General features: G+C 38.5%; 1 pseudogene; it reads right to left on the reverse strand.

Annotated features, from left to right (window-relative positions):
* Positions 1-348: 348 nt before the first annotated feature.
* Positions 349-8,906, reverse strand: LOC101643961 (annotated as a pseudogene).
* Between the last annotated feature and the right edge of the window lie 1,893 nt (positions 8,907-10,799).

The raw sequence follows: 10,799 nt of genomic DNA on the forward strand, positions 1-10,799 counted from the left end.
ACACTTATTTTCCTTAAAGAGTACTTCCCAAACCTCATAATGCTATCTTTTGAAGCTAGAGATTTTGATCAACAACATCAAGTGGAATTGTAATTTTCTAGACAGAGTCCACACTGTAACTGATGGGCAAAGAAAGACCATGTTTCTTCTTGTCCTCCGGTGTAGTAGTTGTCTGCATGCATTGAACTGGCTTTATTCACACTTAAAAACTGGCTAGCATATTCTTCCATGAAATTATACTCTGTTCAGACATTTTCAATTTTAAAACACTTTTTAAGAAACATATATAAGCAATGCTACTGCAGCTGAAAAAGAAAAAAAAAAGTAATTCCGGTCAGTAATGCTGATTTAAGAAGCAACAATACAGTATAGTACTGTATTCCAGCAGCTGTTTTCTAACAGGTATTTGGTATTAAAAGCCTGTGTAAAGGGAAAAAAAACCTTGTCAAAAATAGAGTCCTCTGCAGTTGGAATAATTAAGTCTTCTACCCAGTCTCTCTTGGTGTTATTTGCTTCAAAGTCATGTAAGTTTCCCATTTGGACCTGGTCACTCTGAATAAGTGCAACCTGGCTTTCTACATTATTCTGAAGACAGCTTATATTAGAAGTATCTAGTGTACACTTGATATCATTTAGTGAATCTTACAGTGATTTAAATTCAAAGAAATTCAGGTCTCCTCCCTCTGATAGACACTTATTTAACAATAATATAACTGTAAGAAGTCTAGATAATAAGTCTGTAAGATTTTAGTTTTCAACACAGGGCTGCCCTGTTGAGGAATTTCCAGGCCAAACTATTTCCTGTGTTTCTTCTTCACACCTTTGTCTCATATCAGTAGGCTGCTCTGCAGAATGGAGTCCCAGATCTGGAGCAAGCTCATAATAGTACCATTGAACTTTATGCAAGACTTTGTTTAGATTATTGTTCACTTGTTCAAGTTCTAGAATGATGGTTGCATATATCCACTGAAGTTCAATGTTGATCAAGGTGTTATTCCAGGTATACTAGAGAAACAAATCCGGGGAGACTCATATGTGCATAAAAGAGAGTTTTATATAAAGGGTAATTGTACATTAAGAAAGCATTGCAACCCAGTCCAGTTCAAACCCATAACTCCAATATTAGCCAATATGTCTGATAACAATCTATAAAGTTGGTCACATATTAGTGGGTAGAAAGTCTTTGGATCCAGTGGTGTTGTAAACATCTCAGTGCTAGCAAGGGTCTCCATGTGGATTCTTCAGTTCCCAGGGAAAGGGGTCTATCAGCATAGTGCCATGATTTTCATCAGTAGAGCATCTCTCAGGGAGTGAGCTGAAAGAGAAAGTGTCTCCCCCCTCCAAGGAGGAATACAGAAGTTCCCAGACTCCTCAGGAGAAGGCCATGGCCACCCAGAGGCCTCATTGGTTATGACCTGATTGATAGACTAGACGCCACCCTTTCACTCTTAGTCCTCTCCAGCCCTAAATTGACACTAGATTGTATAACTACCACAATCGCAGTGAATATGATTTCAAATTTTCTGTTTTGGTGATATTTTCCTAAATTTCATGATGTGCTCCTTTTTATTTATGAGATTTTTAAAATAATTTGATTACTTAGATAAGGGATTCCACTGGAAAGCACATCATGTTTCAGAGGCAGAGCCATACATTTTATTTCTGCAAGGCGATTGTCCTAATAAAGGATCATTATCTGTAATAGGTGACGTAGAGGAGGAGTATAATGTAAGTGGGCTGGGGTCATGAGAAATGGAAAGAGTTTCTGTTTTTCTCCAAAGGCAGCAATGGCATTGGTTCATTCCTAAGAATTTCATAGTCAGCGATGGTATGGCTTTCAATTCCTATCCTATTAAAAGTTAGTCTATATTTAGCATAAAGTTTATCCACAACATTTATTTGTCCTATGAACAGACCATCATGAACATCACATAATTGTGCTGCAACTTTGGTTCCTATAACCAGGGACAAAGGAATTACATCTCGAGAGCTTTAAACTGTAAAACATCTGAAACTTTCCTTTGCTATAAAAACTTCATTTGGGGCCATTTCTATTTTAATGGTGATCTCTCTTCCTCAAATTTTGCAGAAGAACATCTCTGTGAATTTCCCATAAGCTTCCTGATTTTCCCCCATTCTACTATTGTTAACTTTCTTGTCCTCAAATTAGGAAAATATCCCTGTGGTAGTTATATAATCTGTTGTCAACTTGGGACTATTAAGAATTGAAAGGGTGGAGGTTAGCCTGTCAATCAGGTCACAGCTTGATGACCTCATTTGGAGATACTAAGGAAATAAATCATTCGCTGGAGGCGGGACACACACACTCCCTGTGAGACACAAGCCACAGGGAGCTATGCTGATGGAGCTAGAGCCTTGAAGCTGGAGGAGCCAAATGGAGGCCCTCACCAGGGCCACTGGATCCACAAAACTTTCACCCATTGGCTTGTGATTTTCCTGCACTCAGTGTCACAGCATGTATTTCGTGAGTCTGGAGAAGAATTTATAGACTGGTATTGGACCTAAGGGCTAATATTGGACTGATGGACTTGATCTGGATTGGGGTGGGATGTTTTCTTAATCTACAATTACACTTTTATATAAAGCTCTTTCTTATATATACAAGAGTGTCCATGGATTTGTTTCTTTGGTCAACCTAGACTAACACAGTATGGCACCTTTGGAGTGGGGGACTAGAGAAACAAATCATAAAGATGGAGAGTGGATACTTGTTCAACCACTGTCTCATGGTAGTTTTTCTTCTTTGGCTAGCTGGAGGACAGATATGTCCATGTGGTTTACTGGGATCTTATCTGGAACCATGAAGAAAGCTCCTCTCTATGACTGAACATTAAGAGGAGCCTGTGGCACCCTGAAATGCTTGCTAGGTGACCACCTGTATCCACTTGTTGATGTGGAAGTGGGAGATAAGCAGCAATGCAGATGGGTTGAGTCTGGCCACTGACACACGTGGACCTGGTTTATAGGAACTAGAGGGAAAACAAGAGCTGGTTCACTGGTCTGAAGTTCATGACCGACCATAAGGGGGCTAGGGCAGTTGATAAGTTGTGACAGTGACCATGGTTTAAAGGCAATTTGACCAATGGACACCGTTGGGAGGCTAAGTGAAGTAGTTCACATTGACCAGAACTCGACCAGATGAAGAGATTTTTGAGCCTGTGGATTGGTGCATCTAGCTGCTGAGTTTATGCATAGCCTGTCCTGATTTGACTTTGCTTATGGATGCAGACTACACAAGATTCCAACTGGAATGGAGATTCTTCACATCAAAGATTAGGATTGTCTCCTTAGAGCACCAGGTTGGTGTAAATGGGCAGTAGAGAAATTGGATACCCAAAATGGGGGAATAAAGACATGAAATGATTGACTGACAAACTTTATAAGCGGTGTAATATATTCATGGGATTATGGTATAGGTGCTCCCTTAACTGCAATTGTGAGGCATAGAATACTGCTGTGTTGTTCATGTATAAGATATTATGTTTCAATTGGGATTTGGCACATATTGATTTGTATGCATTTTAGTTTGATCCTGTTAGGTACAGATATGATTTTATTGTTTGTTTGAAAATTATATATGGCTAAAGAGTTGTGTGAAAGTGTTAAGTTGACAATGGGTAGTCTGTGGGAGATACATAATCTGTTGTCATTTGAGACTATTTAGACTGAAGGGGTGGAGTTTAGCCTATCAATCAGGAGGCAGCTTGATGACCTCATTTGGTGGTGCTAAGGAGATAAATTGCTTGTTGATACTGGACTCACACACACTCCCTGGAGATATTCCTCTTGACAAGCCACATGAAGTAATGCTGATGGCAGCCAGAGCCTTAGATCTGGTAGTCATGTGGAGACCCACGCCAACATTAAGATACTCCTACCACCACTGGATCCACAAGACTTTCCATCCATTGGCCTGTGATCTTACACTCAGCGTCATTGCATGTTTTGCATGTGTCTGAGAGGAATTTACAGACTGGTATTGGACATATTGGCTAGTATCATACTCGTGGACTTGATATGGACTGGCCTGGGATGCATTCTTAATATACAATTATTCTTTTATATAAAGCTCTTTCTTATACACATATGAGTGTCTATGAATATTTTTCTCTGGACAAAACTGACTAACACAATCCCTTTAAACACACAAAAGTCACTATCACCTTCAAAAAGTGGTTTATCTATATTTGAGTAGAACCATTCGGATATGTATCATCCATGTGCTTTGGGAAGTTTGAATGGGTTACATAATGGAAAACCAATTTTCTGTGAGGTTTTCTTAACTGGTGTTGACATTGTTGCTGTAATTTCTGTGGAACCAAAGAAGTATCTCACTTCCTTTAATCTGCTACAGTGAATTTAAGGGTAAGTATGCTGTGGAAAGCCTCTTTAAAGTGTAAAAAGTGAGGATGTTTTGAGGACTTAGTTGGGTTCAACCCAAACCGTGGTAGTTTCCATTGCCTCGTATACATGTGAGCTAGGACATTGAATAAGAACAACTGAAGAAGAATTGATGCACTTAAACTTGTTCTGCAAAGAATGTTGAGAGTTATCATGGACTGACAAGAGAACAAATAAAACTATCTTGGAAAAGATATAAGCAGAATGCTCATTGGAGATAAGTATGGCAACATTTTGTCTCACATACTTGTCCTGTGAACATATTACGAGAGAGACCAATCCCTGGAGAAAGGGCATTTTGTTTGGCGAAGTGTCAGACAGCAAAAGAGGAAGACCTTCAGCGAAATGGCTTGATACAGTGGCTGTGTCATGGGCTCAAACATAAGAACAATTGTGAGGGTGGCACCGAATAGGGGAGCGCTTTGTTCTGTTGTGCATCGGGTCCCTGTGAGTTGGAACAGACTAAGTGTAACTTAAGAACAATAACAATGAGAGGAATGGTTGGTGGCAGAGTAGTTAAAAAAAAAAGGGTGGTGCATGGAGGCAAACCTGACCTCTGCTACGTGGCGATAGGGAAGCTAAAGGAGATCAGCCATTGTTGCCCTCGGCACTGTTTTTCTCATATCTTTAACCCATTCATGTGTTTGCAATGTTTTCCAAGTGTAAATATTCTGAGTTGCTAACCAGCCTCTCTGAGAGAGAAGGATGAAACTTTCTGAACCCTCTAAGATTTATAACTTTGTCCCCAAAGGGGCAATTATACTCTTTCTTATAGGATCCCTTTGAATCATAGTTGATTCACTGGGAGTGCTGGTGGTACGTACACTGTTCATCCTCATAAGATAAAATCCCTGTTGTATTACCTTCCATATTAAAACTACATCTTTTCTTTGAATTCGTCCTTCTTTGATGTCTTGTTTCTATTTCTCTGCTCCACTGCTTTGTCCATTTCCACATCCTTTGTTTGAGGGGAATGAAAATCCTACAATAGTTGGCTCTAATATCTGCCTCTGTTACTTAACCTCCTTCTCATTAACCTCACTTCAATTTGTCATTCCACTCAAAGTTAGGTACAAAATTTGTGAATCCCAGGGCATAATGAAAAATCATATCTCATTGCTCAAGAATAGGATGAAAAACTATTGGTAAAGATACAAAAACACTATGACTTGTTATTTATTAACCAATAGAGAGAATAGTAACTTAGAATTAAACCAGGACTCCAATTCTGCCTTGCAGATCTGGCTAGACCAGATGATGCACAGCGGTACAGATGGGAATTGGAAACGCAGGGAATCTAGGACAGATGAACCACTCAGGACCAGGGGTGACATTGGCAATACTAGGAGGGAAGGGGGGTGTAGAAAGGGGGAATTGATCACAGAGAGCTACATATAACCTCCTCTCTGGGGGATGGGCGGCAGAGGGGTAGGTGAAGGGAGATGCCGGGCAGTGTAATATAAGATATAATAATAATTTATAAATTATCAAGGGTGCATGGGGGAGGGGGGCAGAGGAAGGGAAGGGGAGGGGGGAAAAAGGAAAATGAGCTGATTCCGGGAACCCAAGAGGAAAGCGAATTTTGGGAATGATGAGGGCAACAAATGTATAGATGTGCTCTACACAATTGATCTATGTATTGTGATGAATTTTATGAGCCCCAATAAATTGATTAAAAAAAAGAATTAAAACAAGAACTTAAAAATCAAAATGTATAGCACACTTTTCTATAGTATTATAAATAATATTTTAATAATCTGATGTCTTGGTTAATAACAATATTTTTTTCTTGAAGTTTTCAGCAAATTCATTAACCACGTAATCAAAATGTATATGTATAGAAATTTTATTAGCATTTTAGTTTCAAGGGATATAAAGGACATGAATATCAACCATTCTTGGCATGTGGAATATGGCAAATTGCATTTAATTTTGAGAAGTACTATTTGATGATTCATGTGCTACTAAAGCTGCTAAGTATTTTATATATTGTTATAACTTTGAAATAAAATTGTAATATTCTATTGAAATATAAATTTTATTACCTCTAGATTTAATGATTCTAGAATATTATGGAAAAGATTCTAATGGAATCTTCTGGAAAAATTTTCTTAAAAGGTTTAATTCTCCGTACCTATCAATATATTTAATCTTATAGATATTTGCTTTGCAACCTTGCAGCGGTTTTTCAGAGTTGGGTTTTACATTTTTTGAAGCAGCTCGATATGCTGTATTGCAAGCAGTCCTGGGTGGTTCACGTGCTGTAATGCTGAACTGCCAGTTAAAGGTTTGGCATAAAAATCCACCAAGAATCTAGTGAGATGGACTTCCTGGAGATCTGCTTCCTTAAGATTGTAGTTTTGAAAATTCTATGGAGCATTTTTACTTCTCACATATGAGGTTGCCACGTATGAATCAGAATGAGTAAATCAACTTTACAACTCATAATAGCTATAATGTGAAGGCAGTGATGGTTCATTTGTAATATTATCATTCTTAATTCAGGAGACTTGGTTTTGATTCTTGCTCAGTGTACCTCATGCACAGCCACTGTCACATGTTATTGAAGGCATGTGTGTTTCTGTGATTATGAACAGGTATCACTACAGGTTTTAGACAAGGACATATTAGGATGAAAGTCTTGGAAATTTTTTTTTAAACACAGCAAATAAAAACCCTATTGACTGATTGCCATGTTCCAATTTTGTTATGTGTGGGGAACAAATTAAAGGGCAGCTGATCATGGTAGCATGTTAGATTGAATTCCCTATGTGAATGTTTTCATTTTTGAATTTATTGATGGGATGTTCTGCTTGACTGTAGCTCTGTAACTATACTGAAACCAGAGTGGCAATGTTTGTGCCATTGTTTCATGGATGCTTGCTGGCAACAGTGTTCCAGGACCACATGCAGAGGCTGTCATCTCCCCTGCAGCCTCTGGGCATCTCTGACTGTGTGATATCCCAGCAGCCTTGAGGCTTTGTGATGCCTCAGACAGCTTGGTCATGGCCTGCACACCTGGTCCCCAGAAGGATTGCTCAGAACTCATATTGCCTACTGTCCTGACAGCCTGAGTTAGTGCTTACATGTGCTGCATCTCAACATCCTTTATCTTTTCACAATAATTTTCTATTTTACCATCATACTTCAATTACAAAGCACATCTTTAAAGCCAAAATCAGGACAGTGACAGCAGAACATTCAACAAAGAAAACATTGCAACAAACTTGCTATGAGCTGAGTCTCGTGAGACTGTCCATGGACCTTGTCCCAACTCCACCATATCTATTCTTGAAAAATAGAATATGACTTCCATTCCCCCAACCCTCATGTGGGAAGGGGATGGGGTGGGTTGGAGACTAAAACCAAACCAAACTCACTTCCATACAGTCTATGCCAACCCATAGGGACTTTATAGGATAGGGTAAAACTGCCCCTGTGGGTTTCTGAGACTATAACTCTTTAGGAGTTTAGTAAACCTAGTTTTCTTGGAGTGACTGGTAGTTTCAAACTTCTGAATTTGAGGTTAGCAGACCAGTGTGTAATCACTAAGCCATCATGGCTTCTGGAATGGAGAACAGGGGCATAGAGTTTCATTTCTGGTGCTGTAGTGGGTTATGCATCGGACTACTAACCAAAGCATTTAGGAGTTTAAAGCCAGAAGACTCTCCCCAGGAAAAAGATGAGGTTTTCTGCTGCAGTAAGAGTAAAATCTCAGCTTACACTGGCATCCACAGCCTTCTGTCACCTGAGTATTCCCTTAACTTAAGATCTGATACTGAATCCATTTGGAGGGTTGCCGCATGGATTAAACCTCCAGAAAATCACTTCTGAACATAGTCAAGGTATGTGAATAGCGATGCTATCAGACAAATTGGTTAGTTGTTATTGTTAGGTGCCATCCAGGCAGTTCCGACCCTGCTATTGCTTGGTTCTGTACTATTCCCACAATTGTTCCTATGCACTGTTGCAAACCCCTGTCCATCACTGTGTGAATCCATCTATCCCACTGAGGGCCTTCCTTTTTTATGCTGCCCCTCTACTTTCCCAAGCAGGATGTCCATCTCAAGTGAGAATGGCCTCTCCCGACAATGTCAAAGTATGGACCATGACGTTTTGCTATCCTTGCTTCTAAGGAACACTCTGTTGGTACTTCTCCCAAGAAAGATTTGTCATTTTAGCAGCTCATGGTACTTTCAATATTCTTCAATAGCATCACAATTCAAATACATCAGTCTTCCGTATTCAATGTCCAACATTTACAAGGATATGAGGCAAATGAAAAGACATTGGGACTTGGGTCAAGTACAACTTAGTCCTCAGAGTAAAATCCTGCTTTACAATAATCTAACGAGGTTTTGGTTAGTGGATTTACCTAATGCAGCACATGTTTTGATCTCTTGATTGATGCTTACACGAACACTGATTGGTGATGCAGGCAAGACAAATTCCTTAACAACTCCATCCTTTGCTCCATTGATCATGATGTCATCTATTGGTCCTTTGGTAAGAATTTTAGCCTTTTTAACATTTAGTTGTAATACATACTGAAGGCTTTAATCTTGATGTTCATCAGGAAGTGTTTCGTGTCCTCCACACTTTGCGCAAAGAACTTGCACTATCTATACATCAATGGATGTTAATAAGCCTACCTCTAATCCCGATGTCAAATTCATCTTCATGTAATACAGCTCCTCTGATGATTTGCCCAGCACACAGTTGGACTAAGTATGGTGAGATGATACAACCCTGATGCACACCTTTCTTGACTTTAAGCCATCCAGTGTTTTCATATTGTGTTTGCACAATTGCCTTTAAACCCAGGGGTACAAGTTCTGCATAAGCACCATGAAGTGTTCTGGAATTCCCGTTCTGCTTAAGCCTAACCATACTTTATGATAATACACACAGTTAAAAGCTGTAGATAGTTTATAAATTATAAGTAAGTATCTTTCTGGTGTTCTCTGCTATCAACCAAGATTCTCATCTAATATCAGCAATAGTTTCCTTTGCTCTGTATCTTCTTGAATGGAGAATCTGGTCCGAATGACTCACAGCTCCATTTCACTGTACTGTTGCAATGGTTGTTGGATGATTTTCAGCAAAATTTTAGTTGCATATGATATAATGATATTATTTTATAATTTGATAATTCAGCTGAGAAACCTTTCTTTGGAATGGATACAAATATAGATGTCTTTCAGTTAGTTTGCCAATTACTATTTCAATTGATATTCCATCAATTCCTGGGGTTTGTTTTTGCCTAATACTTTCAGTGAAGCTTGAACGTCTTCCTTCAGTGTCATGAGCTCTTGCTCATAATCTATTTCTTGAAATGTTGAAATGTTGACTACTTCTTTTTGGTGCAGTGAATCAATGTATCCTTTCCAGATTCTTTTGATGTTTCCTGCCTCATTCAATAAGCTTGATTTTTTTCTTCAGTTCTTTCAGTTCAAGATATGTGGAGTATGTGTCTATCTTTTGATTATCATATTCTAAATCTTTGTACATTTCTTTATAATATTTGACTACCTTCTCCACCTGTCTTTTGCAATTTTCTATTCAGCTCTTTGATTTCATCTATTCTTCCATTTGCCTTAGCTACTCTATGGTTAAGGGAAAGTTTCAGAGTCTCTTCTGACAGCCACATTTATCTTTTCTTTCTTTCTTGTCCTTTTAATGACCTTTTGCTTTCTTCATGAATGATGCACTTGATATCCTCCCAAAACTCATCGCATCTTCTGTTGTTAGTGTTCAGTGCAGCAAATATACTCTTGAGATATTCGCTAGATTCAGGTAGAATAGACCCAAGGTCTTATTTTGGCTTTTGTGGACTTGTTATCATTTTCCTTAGCTTCAACCTGAGCTTAAAGACAGAGAACATTGTAAAGTACATTGTAAGAGCGGTATTTCGGTTAAAATGTAATAGTAACACTTTATCTCTCTTGTAACCCTTTTCAGAGTTGTTTCCGTTTTTAATATTTCGTACTTTCTAGTTGATTGAGATGTTCTAGGTTTTGACTAGTCCTTGTTGTTGGTACTGGCTTCCTGTTTGTTTCTTGTACTATTTTTTAACATGAAATCCATGATAGGTAAATCTATAGATACAGTTATTGGATTAAAAATTTCCTACGGGCAAGGAAACTGAGAATGCGGGAAAATGTGTACAGTGTGTACAAGAAAAAGTACTCTGAAATTGATTGTGGCAATGAGTGCATAATGATACTTAATATAATTAATGGGATGATTAACTTGTATTATATGTGAAGTACATATAATAAAGCTTTATTACTATTGTGAAAAAGATGAACAGTATCAAGAACCCATGGTGGCAGATCTATTCTATCCTATAGGGATGCTATTACTCAGAACAGACT

The sequence above is a fragment of the Echinops telfairi genome, unplaced genomic scaffold, assembly GCF_000313985.2.
Source record: "Echinops telfairi isolate 266 unplaced genomic scaffold, ASM31398v2 ScPeMD7_7469;HRSCAF=8507_0, whole genome shotgun sequence".
Lineage (NCBI taxonomy): Eukaryota > Metazoa > Chordata > Mammalia > Afrosoricida > Tenrecidae > Echinops > Echinops telfairi.